Source organism: Hippocampus guttulatus, chromosome 2 (genome assembly GCF_054856545.1).
Source record: "Hippocampus guttulatus isolate MCC_2025c chromosome 2, RoL_Hgut_1.0, whole genome shotgun sequence".
NCBI lineage: Eukaryota > Metazoa > Chordata > Actinopteri > Syngnathiformes > Syngnathidae > Hippocampus > Hippocampus guttulatus.
Genome location: NC_141262.1, coordinates 19715693 through 19733301, shown reverse-complemented (window position 1 = coordinate 19733301; position 17609 = coordinate 19715693). Strand labels below are relative to the sequence as shown.

Here is a 17609-nt window from a genome sequence, read left to right as displayed (position 1 = left end):
TTAAAATGTTCAATTTTAATAAATAAGAATGATACTGTCAGCATTTTCTTGTTACCAAACCCCTCACTACAGTAACTTAAACACAAGGTGAATAAACAGTTATTCTTGACTTCTTCAGATGGTTTCAGTCATAACGGCCCTCCAAGGGAAAAAGTAACAAAAATCCGGCCCGTGACAAAAAATGAGTTTGACACCCCTGTAACATGAAATGAGTGACAGGTGTCATGCTTGATTGCGCCGTAATCATCTTCAGCCCACGGGAAAGCCAACCAACATTGGCGTCGCCATTGCCAGGTAATTACCCGAAAGTAGCCTTCCTCCAGCAGTGTGCCACCCAAGACCCGACCACCTCCCTGCGTTCATTATCAGCGGCGGGGCTTGATAATGGCTTGATAGTGTCCCCGCCCAGGCTACTGACACACACACTGGGGTGAAAAGCAAAACGAGGAAGAGCCAAGGAGGAAAGAGAAGAACAGTACGGTTAAGATCGACTTCCGATTTTGACTCCAGCAAAGTCTCGAAAGTTACAGTGGAGCAGGGGTTCTCACATGTGTAGGAGTTTTTTTTTTTTCCCTAAAGGACCCCTCACATAATTCCAACTACATTGCATACTCCTAAATATCATAGGGATTGTTTATTTTTTGAACATTTCAGCCCCCCAATTTTTTTTTTGCAAATAATCCACATTGGCAGTTCCACACTTCCATACCAACGTGCTAATGCATAATGTTATTTGCCGAAGATCGTCTTTGCTTAGTGACGGCTCCAGAGACGGGCGAAAATCACTTGTCGGTGCTTATCCCGTCAGTGTAACAGTTTCTGTCGGTTGTCAGTCCACTAGCGCTTCGGACTAGACGTCGACAGATAATGATGTCAGTCCACTAGCATCGCTAGTGGACTGACTAGCGTTTCGCTAGTGGACTGACATCGTCTAACTCCGGATTTGCCAAAGAATTGACGGGAAATAGTGGACAAATGTCGATTCACACATCCATTGCAAAAGTTCTCGTAGGGAAAAGCAGGTTGGAGAGGGAAAGTTGACCGAGATTGCTCTGTGTAAGTGTGAGCCTCGTACACATGCGCACCTTGCCTGTTTACAGCAATAACCTCACAACATACAGACGGACTGGGGGTGGGCATCCACTTTCACTTCGTCTTTTTTTTTTTTTTCCCCCTGACAAATGACACCATGACAGTTGGAAAAACGTTAGGGCCCCTGAACAGATTTCTCAGTTACAGAAATAAAACGTGTTGAATTAGACAAATACGAGCTTACTTTTGAACGCCGATGAGAGGACTGACAAATGACGCCCCATCACCCCACCCCCTCTCCGTCTGTATAGCATGACTGTCATGGTTTTTTTTTGGGGCCTCTCTGCAGAAATGTCATATATTTAAGAGGTGATAAATCTATACGGCACAAACTCACACACACAGATTGAGTCTTACTCGAAATAGCCACATGAGCTTTCATGATATGAAGAGTTCAAATGCAAAGGCGGACATGACCACTCGTTGAGATTTGCGGAATGAATTTTTTAAAATTTTTATTATTTCAGGTTGCAGGTACAAGCTAATGATTTGCATTTAGGGCAATCTAAGTTAATGTCGCTAGCATCAGGTGGAATCTTTGCATCGCCAAAAGCGTCACTTGTTAGGAAACCACAAAGGAAAAAAAAAACCCACACACGTGGAGACTTGACCATAAGGATCGATTTGCGAAAAAAAATATGAAACCAACCAAATTTAAAACCAGACAATTAAAAGATATGCAATGTGTCCTCAAACATGTACCTATGATTTCTTGTTCACTTGACGACAATATAACTTTGATTGTTGGATTTATTTTTTCTTTTTTTTTTTGTTGGGCACTTGAAAAACAACCACAGCTGCACCTAAAGTGCTTTACATTAAGTACATATCAGACATATGAAAGCAAAGACAGTTGAAACAATTGATTCATAACACAAAAAGAGTAGACCAGCAAAATCAACGGTAAAAGCTCAATCCCCTTTGAGTCTCTGCTTAGTCCTCAGCAGGGGTGGACTTGGAAGAAAAACTGACCTGGGAGTCTTTGACTTCCACTTCATGTGTGCCATTTTTAATATATTTATTTATTTATTACCCACATCCCCCATAGTCCTAGCCTGCCCCTAGTCCTTGGTAGCATCTGTTCCACTGACTTATGGCACCGGGCAAGTACGTAGAGGTGGATGAGCTCAGAGAGGTTAAGTTGGGGCAAGACCGTTTCAAGATTTGAAGACAGCTAAAATACTTGCAAAACGAACTCTGAAGTGTACAAGGAGACAGTGAAGGGAGGCCGAGAATTTGGAGTTATGTGCTCCCTCCTGTGTGTACCAGTTAGGAGGCGAGCAGCGGCATTTTGGAGCAACTGGAGATGCTTGAGGGAGGACTGGCTGACTCCAAAATAAAGTGCATAAGAGTAATCCAGCTGAGATGTTACCAAGGCTTGGTTTACTGTTTCGATGTGATGTTGTGAAAGAAAACGAAAACAAAAAAATAAGTTTGATTCAATAACAGCACCAATTTGCCAGTCTGATTTTATTTTATTATTTTTTTTAATATTTGCTGTCAACTCTAGAGGTTCCACTCAAATAGGGCTTTGTGAGCCTGACAACTTGGAAAAAAACCTCTTAACATTAACTTTATCTCTCTAGGAAAGGAGTTTAACATTATATGATTGATCTTCATGGTGAAATACTTTGAGGATCATGCTTGTTTTCATCTGATGTTGTAGTACTGTAATCTAATAAGCCTCAATCTTTGATCCACATCAAGTCAAATGTCATGCTGCACTTATAATATATAATTTGTCTCTCTGTCCGTGCATCCATCCACTGTATCCATCTCTGCATCAATCAATATTTCATGACATAATTGGAGATAAAGTAGAACTCTTACATGACATAAATCTGAGAGGGGCTCCTTAGCGTTGCAGGCAAAGCGGCATCACAGAATCTGACATCAATGAGCATGTTTTAAAATATGCATTTAACACACTGTGCTTCTTGGGCATTTGCATCTACCAAACTGAATACGGTAACGCTTAACTCCCCAGAGGCTTCCATTTGCTCTGTATCAATACACTCCTCTGGAATGCAAGGCTGCTTCCACTCCGCAAAAGAAAATGCCAAATAAGAGCATACATACTACGTGCTGTCATTTTTTTTTCTCAGAAGGACTGGAGGTGATGAGTTTGTGATGATGAAAATACGTTCGGGCTTGTGATCGGCTTCGGTGGAGATGACTCAAGTCGCATGAAAATCGGTTTCTGAAATAAAACCATTATCGAGGCGTTTGTAAATGCAACATCGACGGACGCTGAGATGGGCTTCTTGGGAATCGGCGTGACTCCATTTTGTCTAAATGGCGCCTGTCGGCGTTTGAGCTTGACTTTGTCTTTTCTTCTTAGAACCTCGGCAACACCAGACAAAAAAGTGTGAAGTCGATGCTCATTTGTGTGTTGGGGTAATGTGTCAACACCTCTTGCAAAACAATTCTCTTGCATGGGATTGCTGCGAATGAGAAACACGCTATAAATAAATATGCAAAAGAGGATCACAATGGGTTTCGGGGAGGGGGAAAGAAGAATGTCTTCAAGAGACTTTTATTTTCCTGTTCCATCCCAGAAGAATCCTTTTGGAAAAGAAAAGGGAATTCTCGAAGCTATGAGGTAAAAGGAGAACCCTCAGAAGTTTGCCTGTGCAGCTTTAAAAATCACTTTGCAATATTCCAAAATTTAGCTCGTTATGTGGCGAAATCAATATCGCCATAAGGTGCAGTTGAGAGTTCCTCATTTCACCCCAAAAGTAGTTTTTTTTTTGTTTTGTTTTTTTTAAACTTCCTATTCTTTGTATTCAGTCAATTTAATGTTATTCGTGTCACAATCCTGTTTTGTTGCCGTCCTGTTTCTGGTTCATTCTTTTTTTTTTTCTGTCGTAGATTTTGGGGAAGAGTGTCGGTGGGCGGAGTCTGCTGCAACGCACCTGCGGGCGATTATCATCAGCGGGTTATTCGGAGGACGATGAGACCGGAAGACAATATTGAAGAGTATTTCTTTTTTTTTGTTCAATAAATTCTGGAAAACCTCCTCTACTTTGTTTGCTGGCTTCACCGCCAGTATTCTTACGCATCTGTGGACGGTTCGAAGTGCAGATTGGTCATGATCCATTGCGCACTTATCTCATCCTCTCAAAGCACACGTTGACACAACGCCGCACTTCACGCACTACATTTCGACATTCATTCCTTCATTTCCACCACACTTTAATCTACAAACGGGACGCCAGACTATTCCCACCTCCATAACAGTACCAGTGGTGCGACAGAGTTGTTGTACAATAGTTCGGTGCATTCATTGACACAAATTCACTCACACTCACCACGGACGAGAGGCTGCAGGCGACTCGCGGACTGGCTCCATTCAGAAAGTCCAAACACGGGCAACGTTTACGAGCCCCTTGAATCAGGCTCTTTCGCGCGTTTCAAAGGTCAGCTGACTTAAAAGAGTTTTTGTGTTTTATTAAATGACACGTTTTCCATTATTTATGAGTGGAGAATGTGTGACGATAGTTGTCCAGACTGGCTTAATTAATTATGCTTAAAATAACCTGCGTGCTAAAATTAAAGTAACAAATGTGGGCTAATTTCATTCATGTCATAAATCGACATTCGTTCTATGTTGATATAAAGGTCATTTTATTTATTTTATTTTTTTCAGAACATACTGCATCACATATCTTGTTATGATGGCATGTTTTGGACAGGTGTGATACTGGTTTGGTTGTCGGGTGCATGTCTGATGTGGCTCACCGCGGTCCAATGAATGCTCAGGGAGTTTGTGTGAATGCTCAGACGGATGGAAAATTAGAGGGAACATTGGCCATGATCTTCTTCATGTTTTTAAGATGTCTGAGATTTTTGGGGGGATGCGGAGGGGGGCATTTGAACCCGTAGACGTGACTCAGCATTCATATGTAATTTCTAGTTTCTGTTTTGTGGTCAACAGAATTGTTTGAGACAACTCACTCATTCAAATGAAAGGACAAACTCGTTTTTGTGTAATTGGCGCACTGTGAAGGAAAACCACATCCTTGCTTGCGCAAGGTGTGCTCGTGCTCGGCTGAGAACGAAGGAGGGTATGTTCCCCAAACAATGGGGAGCATTAAAACCGTCTGAGTCAATACACCCTACTGAGCCGCACGTCTTCCTGCAAACTGGAAGAAGTTGCTCCGGAGGGTCCGCGGCACCTCATAGAAACATCAATTACTGTAATTTACACCAAAACAGTGTGTAACACTTCAATTTGTTTAATCTCTGCTGCTGTCTGAGACGCTTTGGATGAAAGGCGAGCGGAGCACTGGCACAAGATAACGTTCAATAGCCCAAAGATGTCTCTCCTCGCTTGTGTTCATGCATTGAGGAAAAAAGGTTTTTTTTTCTTGACTGGGAAAGAATTATTAAAGACTTGGAAATGTTACTTCAAAATGTTTTTCCCTTAAGCACAGCTTACTTTCAACACACACGATCCACATGAATAGCCAAATGCCACATCAGCATCACTCTGAAGATGCTCATGATGCAATAAGCAGCACATTGGAAAATGCTCAGTGTAGCCTCACTTTCAGTTTTGAATAAGAAATTGCGTGTTGAGATAGTCCAAGCTGTGTTAGATGAGACACTTTCAATAGTTTCTTTGCTTAAATTTTCAAATTCCCAAACACACAAAATGAGTCTTGCACTGGCATGCGCATGACCTTGTGACAGTTCTGGTTTTACCTACACTGAGGGATGCACAATTAATCATAATTTTGGCTGCCACCATAAAATTAACCTAATTGTCTGTAATATCAGAATCTGAATCAGAATCTGAATCATCTTTATTGGCCAAGTATGTAGAACACACAAGGAATTTGTCTCCGGTATAACACGCTGCATTAGTATCATCGTAAACAACAAATCATTGAACCATTTTAGAGTAACCAGTAGCAGTATTTGTAGTACAAGAAGAGTGACTACGTCAGTGACTGTTTAAGGAGTTAATGGCTAGAGGGAAGAAGCTGTTTAAGTGTCTACTGGATTTGGTGCGCATGGATCTGTAGCGTCTGCCTGAGGGGAGTAGCTGGAAAAGGTGGTGGGCAGGGTGCAGTTGATCCAGGAGGATTTTCCGTGCCCTTGTCTTGATTCTTGCAGTGTGCAAGTCCTCAAGAGTGGGTAGGGCGGTGCCAACGATTTTTTCCGCCGTCCTAACTGTCCGTTGAAGTCGGATTTTGTCCTTTTTTGTGGCGGCCCCAAACCAAACCGTGATGGAAGAACACAGGATTGATTCGATGACTGCTGTGTAGAACTGTCGTAGCACCTCCTGTGGCAGGCCATGCTTCCTCAGCAGCCTCAGGAAGTACATCATCTGCCGGGCCCTTTTCAGGATGGAGATGGTGTTGACTTCCCACTTCATGTCCTGGGAGACATATTCATCCATCCATCCATTTTCCGGTCCGCTTTATCCTCACAAGGCTTGCTCGAGTCTATCCCAGCTGTCTTCGGGCAGTAGGCGGGGGACACCCTGAACCGGTTGCGAAATGCTTCTATCGCAACAACATCCGAAAGGCAATATATTGGGAACCCCTCTCAGCAAACAACCACAACATTAAACATATCGCCAGCCGAATAGTGTGATTAATCCGTGTATCATTTGTTCTTTCGTTTTTTTCAACTGCCAATCGAAAACAAAAAATGAAAAAGGAGACTGATAATTTTGTTTTTCGTTTTCTTAATCTAACACGGAAACACGGATTGTGATTGTCCAAGTCGTTATTTTGATTTTGTTAAAACAGTGTTTTTTCTTCATATGTTTTCAGATGACAAAGGCTGAATGGAGGCAACTGACCTCTTGTACAATATGCATAATTTGTTGCATTTTTAAAATTTTGTTTAAGGGTGGGGGGCGGCTGACTTCGGCTAAAATGCTTTTAGGCTCACAATAGCTTTCGGATAATATCTCTCAAGCTACATTGAAACTGAGCATTTATAAATTTTTTAAGGCAGGTTTTTGCTCAACAAAAAAATTATTCTAGTTCAATGACGAAACCAAACTTCATTTGTCGACCTTATTTAACATGAGAAAGCCCAAAACTATTAGAACATTCATCAGGTCTGTCAGTCTGCAGGCAACATTTATCTATTTAATTATACATCACTTTATCTTGATCTTACAATACACAGTGACATTTGTGTGAATACCAAGAGACTGTTGGGCAAAGCAGCTCCCAAAATGCAAAAAGCGCATCAACAACATGTAAACGTGCCTGCAGATGTAACCCAAAGCATCATGCTGCTCGACATTCAGCCAATCACAATGCAGAAACAACCTCATCCCCCCCCCCCTCTTCTCACATGCTGTATCACCTATCCATCCATCCACTTTCCGATACACTCATCCTCACAAGGGTCGCGGGGGGTGCTGGAGCCTATCCCAACTGTCTTCGGGCAGTAAGCGGGGGACACCCTGAACCGGATGCCAGCCAATCGCACGGCACACAGAGACAAACAACCATCTGCGCTCACATGTAGAGACAATTTTGAGTGTTCCATCAGCCTGTCATTCATGTTTTTGGAATGTGGGAGAAAACCGGCGTACCCGAAGAAAACCCACGCAGGCACAAGGAGAACATGCAAACTCCACACAGGAAAGCCGGAGCCGGAATCGAACCACACACCTCTGCACTGTGAGGCGGATGTGCTAACCAGTTGCTTACCGTGTTTGTGATGTTTACTTTTCAAATGCAGAACCAAAGCCAGTCTTTGTTGGGGTCAAGGATAAAACTAACCAAGCTCTCGAATAAATGCACTAGGAAAAAAAAAGAGAAAAGGCTTGAAAAACCTTAAATATATAGCTTTAGCCTTTAAATTGCTTGACTTGATGCATCTTTTACACCGTACTGCCACACTATGGGACATTTTATATTGCTTAACCCTTTCACGCACCTTGTAACCTGATAACATGATAAGCTGTCCACTGTAGTAACCGCTGTCCCTGAAAGGGTTAATGACTCCCTGTACATTTACGTCCTACATGTACAGTACATATTTCTATCGTTTGATGAAGTACCAGAGTGGCTCGAACTACCGATGACAAATTGCTGGTGTGTTTTTAAGCATATTGAGTAATAAAGATGATTCTGAGACTGATTTGCGGAAGTAAAATTGCACTCGTGCTCATGAAAGATGAAATAAGACTTTGATCAGTCTTCGGGAAAGCTAACAAACATCCAAACACTTGCCGTGCTACGGTCGATTATTTATAAGTGGCGGTGTTGGTTGCTGGGGACAGATGAAGATTTGTCCATTTCAGGGAACATTTGGGGAGGGGAGAGGAGGGGGCGGGGAGCATATTGGGTAGGAGTTGGTGGGGGGCCGGACTAAATGAAAGACAAATGCGAGTAGTGCCCACTCAGCTATTTTCCCAGTCAAGATCAAAGGCGTGCCGGACTGGCCGCTCCACGGGAAACTTGAGATGGGTCCTGCCTTTGTTTGCTGTTGCTAGGCGACAGGCGCCAGCCTGAAAGTGTTTGCGGTGGGGTACCAACTTCAAAACCATTTCCAAAATAAAATTTGAGGCAGTCCTCGACGCTCAATTTGGCCAGAAAATAGGAAGAAAGTGACAAACGTGGATCAGCCTGTCTTTTAGTCACGGAATCGTCAAGGACGTCGCTCCAGAGCGCTTTCGAAACGCGCCACCTCGCGCAAACTAAATACAAGCATCGTGAAACGGGATTAGCACGTTTTCCGTCCTCGTGAGTCGACGACAAGGAGGGGCAAGGGGAAAAAAAAAACTAAACTTAAATATAGCTTGATGTATTTATAAGCGGTGGTTCTGGCTTCCTGGTGAAGCTAATTAGGATGCTGTTATCTATTAATGGGCCTCGTGATAGTAACGGTGGCTAGACATGTGTCACAGAGAGCTCATTACATATCATTAGTTCAACACTCCAATAATGTGTACACCTGCTGAGCATAAGATAATGACTTGGCCCCCTGATATTTGCAGGACGATTGTCTTGTAAGCCAAGCACCACCAGGAGGGCGGAGAGCTGCGTGAAAACGGATAAAGCTCCACAATGCGAACCAGGCCGCCTTCTATTTGCTGCAACTTACGGCGGGGAAAGCGAGAGGCATTTTGGCCCGCTTTCGTCCACGCAACTCATTAAATAAACTGGCATTTACAAGCTCGTGACAAACCGACGCTCGCTATCTTCCGCCCGTGGCGTCGCGCAGGACAGAGAGAAGATACGGACGTTATTGATGGTAGCTTACCTTCCAACAATAGTCCTGCTATTCCTGTCGGCTTGTTCGTCGCTGCTTAAGTCGGCGACAACACACCTAAGAGCCTGTGGTGCAGTTTAGCTTATGGTACATTTTGCTGAGGGATGAATGATTTTGAAAAATAATCTAATGGCATTTTTTTTTTCCCCTGGATGTTGTGATTGCAATTTTACATTCCATATTTTTTTCCTTTCCATTCTTGAACAAACACAAACAATCAATTCATTTGTTGTAAAATAAACTATCAGATTTATTATACATACATATATTGGTCTTTGGTCTCAGGCGAAAATAAAGGCAAATGTACCATGAATTAGTATGAAAAACATTTATTGATCTACTTTATTAAGACTTGCTAACTTAGTCAATGCTTTGACTTGCAGTCTTTTAAGCATTCGCTCAGACAACAAAATTCTACCAAACCAGGGTGGTGTAAACATAAATCAGGAATCAGACTACAGTAACAATGCAAGCCAATTTGTGGCTTTACCACAACTTTGCATCAAAAATGAAATGCAAACATTTGGACTACTCTCTGTGTGTGTGTGTGTGTGTGTGTATATATATATATATACACACACACTGTAAACACACATGCTCCACATAGATACACATACACACATATACTGTCTAGACAGTATACAGCATCCATCCTTCCATCCATTTTCTAATCCGCTTATCCTCACGAGGGTCGTGAGCGTGCTGGAGGCTATCCCATCTGACCTCGGGTAGTAGGCAGGGTACACCCTGAACTGGTTGCCAGCCAATCGCAGGTCACACATAGACAAACGACCATTCGCGCTCACGTCCACACCGAGGGACAATTTAGAGTGTTCCATGAACCTGCCATGCTTGTTTTTGGAATGTGGGAGGAAAACAGAGTACCCGGAGAAAACCCACGCAGGCACGGGGGAGAACAAATGAATGTGCATGCTGGGATAGCACCCCAAGTTGCACACATAGCAACCTGGCCCATCAATCAATAGCCAGAATTATCCAAATTACCGCTCCAGGCCTGGCTCATGGGGGGCTGGAGCAAGAGTCTTTTTTGCAGTCGTCAGTACTCAACCTAATACATTCAAACACAAAATTAAGAACTCAACGATTTAATTAGAATGTTCCTGTTGAGTGAGCTGCCTGCTGCTGCATTGTGTATTCTATTCAGTCCAAACATTAACTGCATTTTTTTTAAACTGCATTTTTTTATAACCGCTGGCAAACAAAAGGACCATTTCAAAATGAAACAATGTTTATCTCCTAATATATTTTGAATGAAATCATTAATTTATCATTGACATTGCGGGATATTTAAATGTTGGTGGCGTCCCAGCGCCCCCTCGAGAGTGTGCCTGATTTAAATAACAGTCATTTTTAGACCGAAGCACATGGCGCAGCGGCCGAATGTTGACATGCTGGCAGCCAACAGCATGTGTATACTGTGTACATTTCTATACATTCCGCTGCGAATATGCCCGGCGAGCTGTTGGAACACTCCAAGTGCAATCGCCACTAAGTGACCTTTGTGTCTGCAACGCCGAAGATTAGAATGGTGCTGTGCCTGCCTTGTGTTTTCACTACCGGAGCCAACTGGCACAGCGCGGGCGTCCTCTCCCCACAGCTCCCAGTCTGCCGTGATGACAATGGTGAGCCCATCTTGCATGGCATGTAAAAACCACACAAAAAAAAAAAAAAAAAAAAAAAAAAAAGTGCAGGCGGGCCGGCAGAGTTTTCTGCAGGAAGCAACGCGACTGGTCCGTTGGCTCCTCTAAGGAAAATGGCTTTTTAAAAAGCGACTGATAGGACTTGAGACTACACGTCAGCTTTGAGCTCCACGCTGACTTTCTTGTCGAATGAAGAAAAGAGCGTTGGTGAGGATTCCGCATTTCTATCCTCTCAAGTATTGCATTTTATTCAAAGTTCTAACAACCAAAAATGGCCTACATTTAAGTTTGCCACCAGCCACTCTTGCCGTGTCCTCATTTAAACTGCTGGCTTCATTAACAGTCAGTGCGTCTGACTGTGTGTGTGTGTGTGTGTGTAGTAAGCGTGTAACATCAGCAGAGGATGCATGTGCCACAACACTGATGAGTCCAAATAAAAGGGATTCAACATCAATTGATAGCTTTTTCACTGCTGTCGTCATGGGTGGAGGAAAACGTTTTTGGACATGCCCCTTCGTGTGACAGCATCGGGGCTATGCCACTGGCCCCAAAAGATCATAATTTACACTTGTGTTGGTCGTGTTGCAGTAACTCATTGGTAGAGAATACTGAGTTACACACAAATACACCCAAAAAGATCATTCATATAAACAAAGCAGTTTGCACACTTTGGCATGCGTGGCATGAGGAGCCGCACCAAGTGGAATGGCAGCTTGATGGTGTGGAAGAGTCGTTGTCTGTTCCACTTACTCGTGTATTGTTTGTGTTGTTTTGTTAGCTTAATTTTCAAATTGTTCTTTGCTGTTGCTGTATTCTAATCGATTTACAAGCCGATCGATTTTATAAATCAATCAATCAATCAATCAATCCCCTTCCAATGAGTGCTTCATTGGTATTTATGTGTGTTGGAGGGGCAGGAGGACGCCAAAGTGGGATCTTGCACAAGGCACCATTCAAGCGAGGACAGCTACGAACAGAGCCAAAATATTAGAAACAGAATGATTGCAAAGTGTAACCCTGGGAAGCCATATTGGCAAATAAAAACATGGCTGACCCCAATGTCGGGTCTGCTCTCATCAGGGTGCCCCGAGGAATCACATAAGTATCCCACAGATTGATTCTAAAAACAGCTCACCAGCGGTGGGACATTGTGATTTTCTGTGAATTGTAGAACTGATCATTCAAATCTTAACCACTTGGAAAGATTTATATAAATGAAGTTAAACCTGTTGATATTTATCTGTGTCCTCGCTCATTAAATCTTTGTTAACACCGATTGTGAGAAAGCATGAACATGATCAGCGTCTTCATGGAGCTAAATATCAACAATTATCATGACTAACACATAATTCAAGGTGATTTGAGCATTTTTGTTAGTTCAGACGTGTGTATGAAACTGGAAGCCCTACGCATTAATCAATACCCAAGAAGTAACTCTCACTTAAGAAAAGGTCAGTGACCCTTGATCAAAATTAATATCTTGGCGCCAGCGTACCTAATGTTGTGGCCACGGAGTAGAAATAACACTGCAGACGTGCCACCAACTGGCCGATCCCCACCCCCACCCCCCACCTCAAAGAATTCTGCTTAAAAATGATCAAAAAAGTGAAACCTATTGTTCTTAGATTCCCTTTCCCCGTCGTGTGATATCATATTTAATAAATCATCAAGAATAGAGTTTATGAATAATGCAGCGCCATCGCCAAGTGTACATACTGTATCCTGTATAATATGCGATAACATGACACCGTGTGAGCTTTGAGGAGGGTCACAAAGAGGAGTGTGCCACATTTATTTCGAATCAACGTGACATAAATGCACTTAATAATGCATCATCCATTACAAAACATTAGCGGCTTATTTTCTCTCATTTTGCAGGTCAAGAGTTGGATATTTTGAGGGGCGCCGCTAGCGTGGAAGACACAGCAACCTCTCACCTCGGCAGATGACTGCTGCCTGAACCCCTCAATAGCCCCACTGAGACAATAAAATGGCCGAGTGGCTATTGAACGGAACAAGCAGGAAGAAGGCAGACACTTTATAGCGAGCCCGGTGTGAAAATGTAGATTTAGGAACAGTAAACATTGGAATTCTGTCGGCTCGAGGTCAAGCGGCCCAGTTACCTTTCCGGGGGCCTCTCCGCCCCAACCCTCCAGGGCGCCCGCAGGGGGAGACCCAAAACTGCACGGCACAGTTGTGGCCCTTCAGACTGAAACAAAAGAGCCGTCGTGGTGAATCACAGGCCTCGGACAATAATTACTAACTTGATTTATGCCAGGAATGCCTTTATTTGGGGGTGGGGGGGGGGGGCAGGGAGGAAAAAAAACCATCGTAGTATGCTCGGTCACTTTGCACTATTGTTTAAAATTAGATGAGGAATACAGAACTAGTTCAGCTGTTCTAGGAGGCTTTTTGTTTTCATCCAAGCTTTATTTTTTGAGAGATTAAAAAAAAAAATTACAGTTATGTATTTACTTGGTAGGTGGTAGATTTTCTTTCTTTCCTTGCTTTATGTGTACGAATTTGCATTTAAGTTGTTCATTGTCATTTATTTCTTATTTTTGTGAATATTTTTATGTATGCGAAGATATGTGCCAAGGTAAATTATTTTTGTATGTATGTTATACTTTTTGGGCTGGTAAACATATTTTGTTTTTATTCATTGGATTTTTTTTATGCATATGGATTTTGATGAAAATTGTTCATTGTTGACGCCACCAATGCTTACATTGGAGTATGTAAAATAACTTCGCCATCTGATAAAGAACACGCATCATTTGTTTTGATTAATTTGTGATATTGGGCAAAAGATGTTATAACCACATTTTGATGCTTGCTTCATTTTTACCCACTCTGGATGTATTTATGTTGTCGCTATTTCCTGCACAAATTAGTATCCAGGTAGTATTAGTCATGTGGTTTAAAACAGGGATCAAAAGAATGGGGGGGGGGGGGGGGGGGTTGACGCCAATTGTACAAAATTGCATGTTTTTTTTTCCAAATATCTTGCGAGCATTTTCTCACACATAAACTCCCGATTTATCCGACGATCGACATGGGCGCCATTTTAAGCGTGATCGGTGCATTATACTACATGACAAGTTTAAAAGTCTTGATCTTTTCACAGTGTTGTAGGAGAGGATTTGCTCGGCCCCTTTTCATGTTGACAGTATTAAAAAGCTGAAAGGAGTGTGGGGGTAAGAGGGGGGGGGTTACTATGGGAAAGGGGGGGGGCTGACGTCACGGACCGGGAGTCACCCACCGTGCGTTCGGCGTCTCCAAGTGAAGACTTATCCGCAAAGGAGTTGGGACGCACAATGCGGGCGGACAGGGCGTGAAAGTACGATCATCATCAGCCCTGAATGCAAAAAAGAAAACATATCTGCCACAAAAAAAAGAAGAAAAAAGGGAGGCTCATTCCAATTCAGCTGCGTTGTTAGGACAACGAGAACCATCCCTCAGATGATTAGTTCCACTTCAAAAGAATTTACTTTCCGCAGTGGAAACGTCCCCCTTTTGTGTCCTTACACAGGGGTTTATCAGACCTAAAGACGAATCGTATGTCTCGTCAGCCTGTTTATTATTCCTTCTGTTCACACTACAATTGTATTAAATAAATAGAGGAGCACTAACAAAGGCCTATTAGCCCATAAACATGTCCTCGCGCACACAAAAAGAGGCAAAATCACAGTCCGTGCTAAACAATTTAGCTGGCAGTGAATGTGAAGAAGAAATAAAACACACCTCTTAGGCTCAGAATGTCCTGACACTGACACCATGACGCAAGCATGTTGTGTTGTGCCGCGTTTTGTCTTACCGTCATTTGTCGTTGTGTGCCAAGAAACGGCAGAGCGAGTGCCTTTTTTTTTTTAATGCCTTCCGCCCCAAAAAGGATGAATGAAGCGTCCTTGTTTGTCTCTGTAAGAGAGTGAATGCATGTGTTCGGTTAGAAAGGCTGCAAGACGATGGATAAAAACAGAAGCAAATACAGATTTTCACGTCAGGAAGCACCGCGGTGGATTATTAGCGCACAATTAAACGGGCGATGAAGTCAAAATGATCGTCATCGGGTGATACGAAGCGGATCAGAAGCAGCGGGAGACGATGCATGGATTGTTTGGAAGAGGCTCCATTTCAATGCAAAACGCAAAAGCGCCGCTGCCTGTTCACAGAACTACATGCGAGGGGGGGGGGCATGCCAAAGGAATCGGGGGGAGGTGGGGGGTGTACATCTAAACTGAGTGGAATCAAAAGCAACTGCTTAAAAGTGACACCCACTTTGCTTTTAGTGTGTTTTTAGTTCGCGTGCTGAAGCACCAAAATATCTGGGAGTATAAATACAGACGCATTTATAAACTACACGACACGTGCGGTGTCACACGATTTAATATATGACACAATTAAGCAGCTATGGCTACAGTAACACAAAACGACAGTAATGACTTTTACTCTGTTGTTCTTTCTGTCTTAATAAGCTTGCAATGTGATTTCCACACTATAGTATTGATTTATCTTTGGGGTACTAAATAAAACCAGCACACACTACAAGTCGTCGACAACGTACGTCTCATTCAGTTGATTATCGCTAAGGAAGTGTGCAAGGGCTGCTAGCTTCTTCTGTTGGTCCCTTAAAGAAGTAATGTAACAAGATATCTCAATGTGCTTCACACAACCAAAAGCGCAACACCTCGAAGCATTTACAAAACACGACAGCTGAAGAATTTCAAAGGCAATGCAAAGAGCTCAAAAGTACTTTCTTAAAATGACAAATATAACCTGCCATTTGTAAAGCGCGTCACTTGCTCATAAGCGTTCTATCGTATTTTCACGATTGGTATGATTTCCGACCAAATTGACCAGCGAGCAAGGTGAGTCAACGAAACAAGTGACGACAGAACTCCAGACTGCCACTAAATGCTCCTATTTCACCCCTGGCAATTTGAAACAGCGTGAGTCAATTTTTCAACCGCGCGCACATGTGGAAGCAATAAACTAGCCGTTTTTTGTTGTTGTTGACAAATATCTTCTCCGCACTTCAGGCCAACACTGGCAAAATGAGCAAATGCTGCTTTGCTGACTGACAAGAAGATCAAACAGATGAACAATCACTGCGATTGGTCGATCTGCGAAAAGGGGCGGGTCTTGGGATCTTGCCAACCTACAGGTTTTCCCAAACTCCAGCGAACATTGAAAAATACCCGACTATCAGTGCTTACTTTCTCCCCAATTAAGTTAATGTGCCAGAGGAGACAAATCCTGATAATGAGTCCGACTGAAGAAACCGTCGATAGCCACAGCGTAGTGGGGAACACGGAATTTGCTGATGTACAGTAACTGGCACTGCCGGCCTCAGCGGATTAATTAACATTTTTATTATTAGTTAAACAATTGACCCTTGATTTCATAGTTATCAGATTTAATGGACCGGAAAATAATGTCCAGTGCACTCCAAATGCACCTTTGGACAGGAGCCGTCAAAATCTGCTCGTTCCAGAATTATGCATAGCACACGAAAAAAATGTACATTTGACTGGATGGAGGAGGCACTCGTCTGTACTTGCCAAGCAAATTTATACGAGAGAGTAGACGCAATTGCAGGAGAAAAAAAAAAGATCTCGGCATGACAAAATGTCACCAAGTAAACTTTGCATGATGGAAATGGGCCTCACTTTGCCTCTTTTCCAGCTATGGGTGTGACAAAAACTTTGCTCTTTTGTTCTTTTTTTTTTTTTCTCTGTGACACAACCGCACTGCGACGCTATTCCTTCAGTGTTCAAACTTGAATCAGGCATGGAAAAGCGCACGAAACAATTCAGCACACTCCAGTGCTAAACTTTCATACTGCTGCAGATGTATGCTGGATCTTACCATTTGACCACATAGCTGTTTTTTTTCTAAAGTCTTAAATTGTGTGGTGGAAAATAAAAAAAAGAAAATTCTAGACTGAGGCGAAAAGAAAAAAAGCCTCAAAAGTTTCTACTTTTTTGATGACTGTATTCACTGCAACCAATTGCTTCATTCGTCTGGCAATTGTTAAGATGAATGTTTGTAGCTTTTGAGTGCAAAACGATTCAACCAGTTTCCGAAATTGCGTGATTTGTTGACATGTTGCTTCACGTCTAAGTGACTTGAATCTTAATGGCAAAATTTAAGCTAATACAGGAAGTAGAATGTGTCCAATTTGATGCTGATCCAGATTTGGATTGTTTGGTCTTTGGTGGAGTTCAGCGCGCTAATATTTAGCATCCGTGTTGTTTGCCAGATCGTTTTTACAGTCTTTGTTAAGTACAGCTCAGACGTGTTTAACTTTGAAGTACGAGTTGCGTTTGTTGGCAGACATCTCGGTACTTTTTTTCTCACGTCGATTCCTTTTATATTTCACTTTTATGTGGAATACAATTTAACTGAACAATGATTTTAGTGCGCTTATGCTTTCCCATGTTTAAGCACGGCGTTAATGTTCAAAACTGTCCATAATGTGGCTGTGGCTTACAATATTTAACATAGTGGTGCCACGAGATACAAGTTGAATTCATTTTGTGACCACATTCATAGCCATTTGTCTGTTCTAGGATGACCTCCTACCCCCAACCCCCCCCCCCCCCA

General features: G+C 42.6%; 1 long non-coding RNA gene across 7 annotated transcripts in view; it reads right to left on the bottom strand.

Moving 5' to 3' along the window:
• Nucleotides 1-17609, bottom strand: part of LOC147208831 (uncharacterized) — a 104661-nt gene that overhangs the window by 8337 nt on the left and 78715 nt on the right. For 5 of the 7 annotated variants that reach the window (XR_015097885.1, XR_015097903.1, XR_015097879.1 and 2 more), the window contains exons 2-4: nt 14821-14921; nt 14266-14361; nt 13127-13212 (exon numbers count right to left, since the gene is read on the bottom strand). This is a non-coding gene — a long non-coding RNA (uncharacterized LOC147208831). Of the gene's footprint in view, nt 1-13126; nt 13213-14265; nt 14386-14820; nt 14922-15035; nt 15175-17609 lie in introns of those variants that run through there. The other 2 variants (XR_015097891.1, XR_015097915.1) reach the window with 2 other exon arrangements.